The sequence below is a fragment of the Cucumis melo genome, chromosome 11 (genome assembly GCF_025177605.1).
Source record: "Cucumis melo cultivar AY chromosome 11, USDA_Cmelo_AY_1.0, whole genome shotgun sequence".
NCBI classification, from domain to species: domain Eukaryota; kingdom Viridiplantae; phylum Streptophyta; class Magnoliopsida; order Cucurbitales; family Cucurbitaceae; genus Cucumis; species Cucumis melo.
In genome coordinates this window covers 19,973,447-19,985,932 of record NC_066867.1, presented here as the reverse complement: position 1 = coordinate 19,985,932, position 12,486 = coordinate 19,973,447, and positions in this window count along the sequence as shown.

The following is a 12,486-nucleotide window of genomic DNA, read 5'->3' as shown; positions in this document are numbered from 1 at the left end:
ATTATTCCAAAACTTTTTATCGTCATGTTATATTGTTAGGTTAGCTAGCAAGAGAACCTAATGAATCTAAGATTAGAAAATCTAATGGTTCTAAATTAATTAATTAAACTTTGTAATTACATTTTAGTTACATTAAATCAACTTTCATTAACTATGTGTCCCTCCACTAAAACCCGGTAGTTATATACTCTTTGGACTATTAGGATATTTTCTATGTCCATTGGTTAATACCCATTACAAGTAAATCGATCCTTCACGAGTGTTCTCTAAGTACCACTAACATTCAGATGAACAATTTGTTTATGATATAATTATAAACTAAATTCCTCTCGAGCCAATGAGATACTACCAGGAGGGGATATGCCAACGCAATACTGCATCGACATATTCCCGAAACGTGTCGGTAGAGGCTACGCCAACGCCGAGACCGATGTCGGCAAGGACGTTGGGAGAACTGCGTCGGTGTCGCCTCTCCTGATGTGATAATAGGACGACGCACTCTTTGGACGACATAGTTAACACGTTGACAGTGCGAAACTATTGACATGTATTAACAGCGTCGCAAAAACCTTATTGTCGACGTCATCGTGTGCATTAGCGTCATCTAGTACGCAGCGTCGACAGTGCTATCAGATTTAATTTTTTATTAATTACATTAATTAATAAAAAATATTAAAATTCTAAGTTGAATTAGAATTAACATAAAATTGAAAAAAAATTACAAAAATACCAAATCAAATTTATTATTAATTAAAATATTAAAAAAGTACACGTTTTAAGTAGTTCAAATATAAATTACATCTATAATATAAAGTAAAAATGAAAACTTAAACATAATTCAAAGCGTCGACGCCAGTTTCTCAACTTTTGCACATTGCCTCAACATCATGTAGCTAGTATGATCATAGGAACATAAGCAGAATGTGCAAAGAGGGAATGTAAAGACCCAAGTTGAGAACTTTATTTTAAAAGAAAAGAATTAAAATTTATTTAAAGTAAATAGAAAATAAAACAAAACTGCGAATTGTCGTTAAAATCATAAATAGAATGTAGGGAAATAAATTAAAACAAATCCTATCTCAGGCCCTACTAGTTTTAAAGGGAAAGAAAAACAAAGAAATAAATAAAATAGAATAAAATGAAAGGAAATATCAACTCTGAAATCTGACACATGACGTAAGCGGAAGCAAACGTATCCCTATGGCTCGCTACGGTCACTTCTGGTCATTCGCCAGCTTGCCTTTGCTCTTACCTTTGCCTCTGCCTGAAAAATAGAAATGGAAAGAGTGAGGATAAAAATACTCAATAAGGGACCCACTACTAGTCCCGCTTGGTGCCTGTTAACTTCATATTAGAGTCCTATAGAGTGGTACCTCTGAACTGGCACGTTCCCGAACACGTGCAATCTGTGGTCCCGTAGAAACAAGCTGGTCTTTGGTGAACCCAAGGGAACACCTAAGACGATCGGGCTGTAAGTGATCCCGTCGAATCACTCAAATCATGTCTATGTTAATGTCAATGTCAGACTAGTGGTCTCATTCGACTACGCAGTCATAAGTGTCAACGGTCCCGTCGGATCTCTCAAATCATGTCTGTATCAATGTCAAAGTCAGATTGGTGATCCTGTCGGATTACACAGTCGTCAAAAAGAGTGGTGATCCTGAAGGACACTCATGCGGGTACGACCCTAATAGATAAAGCTAACATACACCCTATCCATAGCATGCATATAACACATCATCAAATCACATCACAACATATCACGCATAACATGTCATACCATATATATCTTATCATATCATGTCATATCATCCTCAATCACAATACTGTATCAATAAAACGTAAGTGATCACATCAATGCATTATCAACTCTAACATATAGTCATCCCACAGTCAAAATTCCAATATCAGTTTCTATTTGTAACTTCAAGTTCTGTAACTAGCCATCATCAGTACATAACCATTCATACATGCGGTCTCTTTAAATTAAACTCGAGGGTCTAGTAGTAGAATCTCTTACCTGAAGATTAGCTCGGTTGAATTTTAACAGCAAAACACACTTTTCAAGCAACGAAGTCCTAAATAGTTAGAAACACCAATTAATAACTTGACCCTCGAGGAAAATAAAGGTCCAAAAACTCCAGTTGAATCAGCTTAACCAATATCAAGGTTGCAACAATTTTTTTTAACTAGGAGTTCCACAGCCCAAACTCCAATTGGTCCAACTTGTCATTTAGGATAAATAATAATTTAATTTAATCAAAAAATTAAATTATTTAGGTCCAAAAATTAAACTTAGTTGGACATAAGTTAGACATACCAAAACCCAATAAAAACTTACCAAAACAGGTAAAAAAGACCCAAAAACAGGCTTGTGGCTCACAAAAAGCTTGGCGGCTCAGCTAAAAGCCAGAAGGCGTCTTGGAGACAGGTCGGCTATGCGACGATCGTCGACCAAAGATGGCCCATTGACGGCGCTGTTGCACGGGGAACGACGGTGTTGCACGGTGAACGACGGTGTTGCCCGAACGGTTGGTTGATGGAGCTGCTGCACGACGAACGACGGTGCAACGCAAAGTGTCGTGACGTGCGGATGCTCAGGTCGTGTCGGGCGATCGATTGGTCGAAAACACACAGTGCAGAGGACGGTCAGTCGGCTCGTGCTCCTTGCGGCGATCGGCGGTGAGTCGAGCGATGGCGACGACTGCAGTTGAGGAGAAATTAGGGTTTCCTTTTCTTTTCTCAATGAAGGAGATGGTTGATGTTCCCGAGGTCTATTAATAATAATAATCTATTATTATTATTATTATTATTATTATTATTATTATTATTATTATTTTCCCAATTAACCAAACAAATCTTCTCTCATTTCATTTAAAACCCATCAAATCTCCTTTTTAAACTTAAATTTCTCTCTCTCTCTAAACCAATCATCTTTATCTTTAAATAAATAAATACCCTTATCTAATTATAATATCCACATAATATAATTACCTTACCAACAAAATTTAATTAATTATACAACCAAATATAATTAATCCAATTTTTCTCAAATACAACCAAATAAATCATGAACTCCCACACCACAACAATTAGATATTTTCCTAATATCTAGAAAAATCCAATTTTCATAAATCAAATAAATTAACAAAGTAACACCCAAAATTACAAAAATTTAATCTTAAGACCAGCAAAATAAAATACCTTAAATTTTGGGGCGTTACAGGGAAGTTGAACATTATTACGAGTTATGTCAAGAGAAACACAAGGTTTCTTCAAACAGAAGCAACCCTTACTATGGCGGTTTCAAAAAATAGATTGGGAAGAGAGTTGCAGAAAATGATAAGATCGAGAGCCGAACAAGTAAGTCATAGAAAGTTCCTTACTTGCAAGTGAGAAACTTTCTATGACTTACCTGTTCGGTTCTCGATCTTGTCATTTTATGCTCATCTCTTTCTAATTAATTTTCTGAACCACCAGAGTTATGGTTCTTTCTGTTTTAAGCAACCTCATGTTTCTCCAGACAAGCGGCTTGTAATAATGTCCAACTACCCTCTTTACACATGCTGCCCATGTCTCTATGATCAAACGAACATAACAATGTTTAACTTCCCTTACTCTGTTTGAGTTTCTCCATTGAACATAATGCTGAAATACACAACAATAATATCAATACAACAAAACATACATTTGTAGGAAATAATAGAACAACCATCAATATACATTCAAAAGCATCAACATACATACAACAGAACGATCATCAACATACATTCAAAAGCATCAATACACATTCAAAAGCATTAACATACATACAACAAAACAACCATCAACATACATTTAACAGAACCCAATGTCTAGATTTGAAATGTCCATACAACAACATCTCATTTTCTTCATTCTTTTTCTTTTCAGTTGAATGAATGGCTAATGCCTATTTGTGACCTAATGAAACATAGTGCACTTACGACCTGTGCAAACTAAACGACTTGTGATTATATCCCTCGTTCTCTATTGAATATAAGTTGTAGATTTATCATTAGTTTGAAACTAAAATATAAACTAAAATCTTAATGGTTTGAAACTTACTGAAAATGGAAGAACGACGACGAGGGAGACATCATTAGTTTGAAACGAAAATGCAAACTTCTCCTATCTTCAAAGACGTCGAAGCACGACAGATGGACAAGATGCGATGAAGATGCGGATCTCTAACGATGGTTGTGTGCGACGGAGACAACGAACAGAGAGAGACGAAGACGGCCTCATCTTCGAAGTTTCAGTTCTGTCTTTTAGAGAACTGAAATGAAATATATAGAGAAACTTTCGACCTCGTTATCTATGCATCAGGAATAGTTAGACAAAGTCCCAACAAATCATTAATGTCATCGGGAGTAGATAAACCATTTCCGATGCTCAATGCATGACATATATCGTAGATCTTGCTCAGACACATAACTAATGTTCGAGTTTATCCCGATGTCTCGTGCAACCTGTCAGGAACTATATACCTATTTTCTACGTCATGCATGCAGTGTCGGGGATCTTGCTTTAACACATAATAAATGTTCGAGTTTATCCTGACGTCACGTGCAACGCGTTGGAAACTATATTCCTATTTCTGATGCCATTTGAGAAACATCGGGACTGGCTTCTTTTTTCCCAACGTTCTTCATGACACGTCGGGCAAAGATGATATTAAAACAATGTTTTCGCCATGTCTCGATGTATGATCACGATGTCAGAATAGTCGTTTGTCCCGACGTTTCGTAATCCGACGATGTTTTGTGCATCGAGAAAATCCTAATTTTTTGTAGTGAGAGGGAAGAACCTCGTTGTTCAAGGCCCAACTCCCTATTCGGTTTCGTCAACTCTAAAATTATAGGCATATTGAGTCAACGACATAGGTCACTCTCACCCATATGAATCAAAGAACGATCTCTCATAGATAAGAGTTCATAATTCACTTAGGAGATCGAGTTACATATGGTGATCATTAAATTGAAATATTAGTCTCTTCATCGGTGTCAAAAAAAAAATATATTTTTATTGGTTCTGTCTTATACAAACTCTTTGTATAAGATACTCCATTGGCACGTTTCTACATAAATGATTTGGATCAAATTGTTTGTAACATTTACAAGTGGTTCCTATCGATATATAGTATTACTAGGATAAGGTATCCAATTTTATCTGTATACTATAGAGACCTTTTAAAATATCACTTGAACATGACCCAATTGTATATTTTTACATACTATATACTTAAGTCAAATATAATATTCTTGAAACTTAGTTTATTGGATTGAGTTATACGATAAATGAAATTTAAATAAATAAAACTTTATTAATAAATAAGTTTGTTTATACAAAACACAAGTTTAGGGCGTAAACCTCAAGTGGGTCGGGACCCTACAAGAGAGCCAAAAAGTGTAGTTTATACCATATTACTCTTTGGTTTCTATATAATATTGGCGTTGCCTTTCAAAATATTTATTTTGATCTTCTATTTTTATTTTTATTTTCATTTTAGTCCTTAACTTTTAAAAACTAATTACTTTTGCCCCCTTCATATATTTAATAAATTCATTTAATTTTTTACGAATCAAATGATCACATTCTAAAAGTTCAAACCAAATGAACAAAAATTAATTAAGATTACAAGGACAAAGGTAAACATCCTAAAATAAAGGGATCAAAGTAGTTAGAAGTGTTTGTGGGTTGGGTTGGGTTGGATTGAGTTGAAGCGATTTTTCGACCCACCCTTATAGTTCGGATTGTAAATTTATTCAACTCAAATGATCTTTATTTAAAAAGAACGCAACCCAACCATAAAATAAATGGGTTGGGTTGGTTCGAGTTACTTAGGTTGTATATTAAAATTTTAACGTGCAGCAACCGTCTTTAATTAGTTTTATATATTGAATTAAGAATAAAAGCTCAATTTCAATTTTTATTATTAGAGGTTGCTATCTAGGGTACTAAAAATTATTTTTAGACGTGGTTGGAGAATAAACTATTAAAAAAATGCAATTAAATAAGATTTAAAATAAATATGTGTATATATGTTCATATTATAAGTAAAAGAAATATCTTTTAAAATTATTAATAACCCCACCCAACCTCTAATACTATCTTTTGACTTATTTGAAGTGAACTCACGAACCAATCCAACTTATAAAATCCAATCCAATCCAAATGAGTTTATAACCCGACCCAAACGGTATATTATATGTGTTGTTAACCCAAATAATTTATGAGTTGAGCGAGTTAATCAGATTTTTTGGGTTAGAGTTTTGTGAACGTCTGTAAAAGTAGCATTCAAACCATATTATTATTAATAGGAATAATATTGATTTAAACCTCAAACAAATAGTCAAATTAAGCCCCTAAACTTTCGTTAGTGTATAAATCTAAACCTTCAACTTTCAAATTATAAAAGAACGGTTGAAGAACAAGAAAACCCTGAAAAAGAAGTAAGACAAAAAAGGAAAAAAAAAATCATTCATTTATGTTTTATTTTTGGATATACTAGATACATATATGAAAATTAATTAAAAAATTTAATTGATGATACACATTGAAGTTAAAGGTCTAATTTAATATAACTATTAGTTTGACATTTAAATTAAGTTTAAATTGATACAAGATTATAGTTTGAATTGTTTTGTTTTTATTAATGTTTAGAAGCATCTATTTTATTACTTGAAATTTTGAATTACATATATAAAGACAAGTAAGGAACACGAAATTCAACTTAAAAGTTAAATAGCAAACACAAATTAACAAAAACCGACCACCAAAATTAAGTTAATACACAAATCCATCCCAAATGACTAATAAAAACTCACCCTAACCACGTTTCGTTTATTTCGTTTATTTATATTTACCACAACATTAAATCAAACAAACACAAAATCATCCCTCCAAACTTCCTTTGGTTTATTAATTAAGTTATATTGAAATCTAAATAGAGACCAATATTTTGAAAGCATGGGTAGCTTTAAGACAATTGGATTACAATTTAAAATTAATACTTAAAACTTAAAAGTGTGTGTTTGATAATGTATACTTATAATTTATTGTAAATATCCATTCAAATAAGCTATAGTTAATAATTTATGAATGAGTTTTATTATGTTATAAATTTTATTTTTAAAACACAATAATAATTGAAATTGTGTTTTTAAATATAAAAAATATTTATAAATATAATAAAATATTAAAGATTATATCAACGGTAATATCTTATTATAATTTATTTTACTATATTTAAAAGTAAATTGACTTATTTAGAATGATAAAATGCATAGAAAAGTTAAAAAAGAAATAAGAAGGGGGGGTTAAAAGTGGTGATTTCCACGTCACAAGTGGTTTTCTCTTTAAAGAATGAATAAATAAAAGTGGGTTTGCACTAAAAGTGTCATTGAAAGGGTGAATTGTCTTTCCAAAAAGAAAGAGAAAAGAAAAAAAAAAAAAAAAAGTTGAATGGGGGGGTGGGCGAAAAGGCAAATAAAATTCATTCTTTTAATTTTCTTTTATTAAAATACCATCTTCCTCCCCACTTTTTTTTTTTTATTATTTTTAGTCGCTTTAATTTTAAATGTCCAATTTTAATCAAGGTTGATTCTCAATTCTCTTTTAAATATGACTTAACTATTCGAATGGTAAATTTCTTCGATTTATTAAATAATAAACATAAAATAAGTTAATTTATCAAACATTTTAATTGGTTGATTTGAGTTATTTACTTGGTTTTCTTATTTTGGTTATAAATTTTATTTTAATTATTTTTATATATTAAATTGAGATTAAAAAATTATTTTATATTTTTATATTATAAAAAATTTCTTTTCATGGTTCAAAAAAATTATTCTTTGAAGTTCCAATCAAATTATATCATTAAATAGAATTAAAATAAGTATATGTACATATAATTGTATCACGATACGTCAAAATAGATAGTAAGTTTGGATTAGATTGAGTTTTTCAAATGAATGGTCCTTACATATTCTAAACATATCTATTTCCGATCTCAATTGTTGTTGGTTTTTTAAAAGTTCTTCTTTTTCTAATAATTAATAATCAATATTTTTACTATGATCAATATTATTACTAATCATAAAAAATTAATTTTAAAGATAAAATTTAAGATTTTTTTTTTTTAAAAAAAAATTATGTTATTCAAATATTATAGAATCAAGTAGAAATTAGGAAGCGTGCGTAAATTAACTCAAATGCTATAGAAAGAAAAAAAGCTATGTTTTCATTAATGGGCCGTTTGTATGTATTTGATTTTGAATTTTGATAGATACAGCCAATTAGGTGATACCAAATTCCATTTCTTCCTTATCTTATGCTTTGCTTTGCTAATGCTGTCATCTCATTTTACCAACCCAATATTTATTCATAATATTAATTATAATTGTTTCCAACCTTTTTCTTTTTTTTATTTTTCTTTTTACCAAAATTGTATTGTATAGCTCCCTATGCATGCTTTGTTTCTAAATTTGGGATTGAAGGATAATAAACAATATATTTTTCAATTACTATAGTATATCTTTCTCTTCATTAATATTGTTTAGTTATTTTTTTTTTTTTATTTTATGGATGTGGAATTTATGGAGGAGAAATTATAATTAATGAGGGAAATAATAAAAATATCTGGGTTGGTACAGTAATCCCAAAATGCTGGGATGTTTCATTTTGTGGTGGAATTGAAAAGATTGTGATGGAAAACTTAATTTGATAAGATAAGGGTTTGGATAGGATTTTTGGCCAAAATCACATACTCTTTGTTTTTTTTTTTTTTTTATAGTGGGAGGAGTTTTATTTGTTTCAATTCTCTTCTCCCCCTTTTTCTCTTTAATTTTGCTTTTCTAAAATACCCTTTTTGTGTATCAACCATTACCATCCTCCCAAGGTCTAAATAATAATAGAATGATGGAGAGATCGAGAGAGTAGAACAAAAGGTTGGGTTGAAAATTAAACTATGCAAATAGAATGAGTTTGGACGATCGTTACAAACCGACCGACAAAAAACGCTCAATTCGGATATAAGAATTGAATTACAGTACATTATTGTTATTGTGGTTGGTTTTTCGTTTAGGGTTAGTTTCTTTCGTATCTTCTTAGTACAATAATATATAATATAGAGTTTTCGTAATTATTAAAATGAATCTTACTAAATAATATTAGAGTCAACTTTTTATAATTAACTTAGAGGCTTTATAAATATATATAAAATTAGAAAAACATCTTCCACGAGATCAACTCGACCAAGCTGTAAAATAGACTAAAATCCTAAACTCTAAACCCTAAGTAGTATATAAGATTAAGCTAAGTCTAGTTTTACTGTGCCAATTTATCCCAAACTACATATATTTAAGCTTACGAAATTTATAATTCATATAATATACGTAGCTATCAAAACAAGGATAATTCAACTAATATAATGTTGATTATTAAATTTAAAATTAGTGATTTGATTTGTGTGTTCCAGTAAAAATTAAAACTTGATTTGACAAACTAAAGCTTCAAACAGACCATTAGAGACATTGAAAAATTAGTTCAATATCCTCATGCTTATAGTGATAATTAACAACAATTCAACCAACAAAATGAATTACTTCTCAACCAAAAGAAATAATAAAAAAAAAAAATTAAGTCACTTAATACATTTTATTTTATTTATTTTGAATTATACTCAATCTTTTATTCCACTACAGAGACTCCAATTTTTTTTCTTTTATGAAAAAACAGAAAAATACTTATTTTGGTTTTAGTTTTCCTTTACTCTGTATATTTCGAAATGTTACACTTTCATCATTATCATTAGGATTTGAGATCTAATATTCTAGTTTCTTTTTTTTTTTAATTTAGCTTGTAAAAAGAACTTGAGATTCACACTTTTAGTTTTGATTTTTCACTAAATATCCACCATTAATATTTTACACTGATACACATTAATTAACTAAAAATAATTATAAAGTAAAATTTTAAATTTAGTTTTAATAGCAATGAAAACCATGAAACTCAATTATTTATAATTCTTTCAAATTAACTAATATACATTACCACTAAGGATAGGATATAATTGAATATTTAAAGAAAAATCAAACGTAAAAGTATAAATCTCAGAATCTATATATATATATAAATTCAAATCTTAAAAACTAAAAATGTAATTTTTAAATATAAATAATATAAATAAAAAATAGATTTGTAAAAGAATAAAAGGATTTATAACGAAAGATATATATACATATATAACAAGGGAAAATTTTGGTTAATGTCTTGTCTCTATTTTAGGGATAATTTTTAGAAATATAGTTATTTTTCAAACTATTGACAAAAATAGAATAAGTTGAGAACAAACAGTGCATATAGGGTCTTTTGACAAATTATTGTAAAAAATATGGTGATTTTGGATTTTTCGATGGCTTACACGACTTCCACATCAACACTTAAACCATTTGACCGTCCGACGGAATGTATGGAAGTCGTGTACTTCCTTAGTTATTATTATTATTATTATTATTATTATTATTATATTATTATTATTATTATTATTATTATTATTATTATGTTTTGATGATTCTTCCTCTTCTTCTTCTCATTATTATTATTAGTACATAAGGACTCAAATCTGGTATGTTTACAAATTTTTTTTATCAAGATTTTAATATAAACGATATGTTCTAAATTTCAATTGGATTGAGAGAAATTGTTTGTGTACTAAATGTGTAAATTATCCAGAGTTTTAATTTTAAATAAGTATATGCTTTTTTCTTTTGAAACTCATATTATAATTATTAGTATCTAATTTCTTAGTAAAAAACTATCATACTTTTAGAAAAGTTGAACATTTAAGTAATTAGTTAACGATGTTTTATATATTTTAAATTGAAATTAACAAGAATTCGAAATTAATTTACAAACCTTTAATTATCTTCATCACCCTCTACAACATCATCGCCTTGTCGTCGTCTACATTGCATGCGTCTACAATCTGTGTTAGCAACATTGAGTTGTCGGGTCTGCTGAATAATTTGTTTTACGACTCCCGTGGTTCTGTCACATATGTTTCCCAAAGCTTCTATAACGTGTTCCACGGAGAAAGCTTGTACTTCGTCAACAAAATCATACTCAAAGATTACAAGTAATACAAACAAAAATATTGTTTTATTATTATTAAATGTATAAAATAAACTATATTAAATCTTTACCATGCAATGATAGAAAGTGCCATGTTGGTTGATGAAGCATCTGGTAATCGACTTTGTACCAGAGAAAATAGTTGTCTGATACTATTGGTTGGCCTGTGGTGGGTGCTTTAACTCGAGAATTATATCGCAAATTTCACATCCCGATATGTTTTGCATGAATCCGATGCCAATTCTGATCATGCTTATCCCTCAAATCTATTTAATGCAGGCTCGGATCTATGAAACTAATCGCTGGTAGGATTTGCAACATATTAAATTATCACAACACATGATCTAGTTGATGCTTCTCGACCAGATGAAAACAAATCTATGGACCCACGTAAGTCCACACTGCTTAATCACTACGACATCTAAGAGGAAGCGATGTCATAATGTTGGGCGTGTACGATGTCCAATTAATCTGTTGAAAAAACAAATGTCAATAGGTAACAAAAAATAGAACTATAGAACATTCGTATAATACTTTAAGACTGCCTCAGCCGATAAAAATTTTATCGATATGTCAGCAACATATTTACTGACTATTCAGATGCAAGTAGAGCATCGCTCCATCTATTTGTGAAATAAACCATTAATAAATTATAGATAGTGCAAATTCTATTAAAAAAACATGTATATGAAATAGTATCTGAAACTCAAAGGTCGACCATTTGAATGCTACAGTTTTCTCTGTGGCGCTACAATGGGGAATTTGTCATATGTCCATACTTGTAGCAGCATTAATGGGTCGGCGATCTCTAAGGACTGTACATGACTCGGTCGATAAAATTCTCTATACAACCATGCGAGGGTCGCAGCGTCCCACGCTTACGTACCAGCTTGGTCGAAATCGAATATGAATTGGAGAAACATACAATGGAACAAGGTGTTTGACTTATCGGTAAAAAGAAAGCCCCCAATCAACTGCATGATGTACGCACGAGCGTATCTCTGAACGCTCACAATGTCAACATCTGGTAGCAATTCTTCAAACTGTTCTGCCAACCATGGAAGACTTAACCATTGACCTTTCATGTCAGGCGGTACAACTCCCAAGAAATCCTCGCAGATAACCTTCCAGTTATACCTTAATGATCCAGTCAGAGGCTTCCCATCCCCGTACCCGATACAGACTTCTGCGCTAGACGACAAAATTACATCTAGTACGTCAGGTACGAAAGTCGTGTATCTGATACACGACTCTAGTCAGTTGTCGTGGACCAGGTACACGACTCTAGTCCGAAATCGTAGACCCGATCCACGATTTAGCAAAGTCATGTAC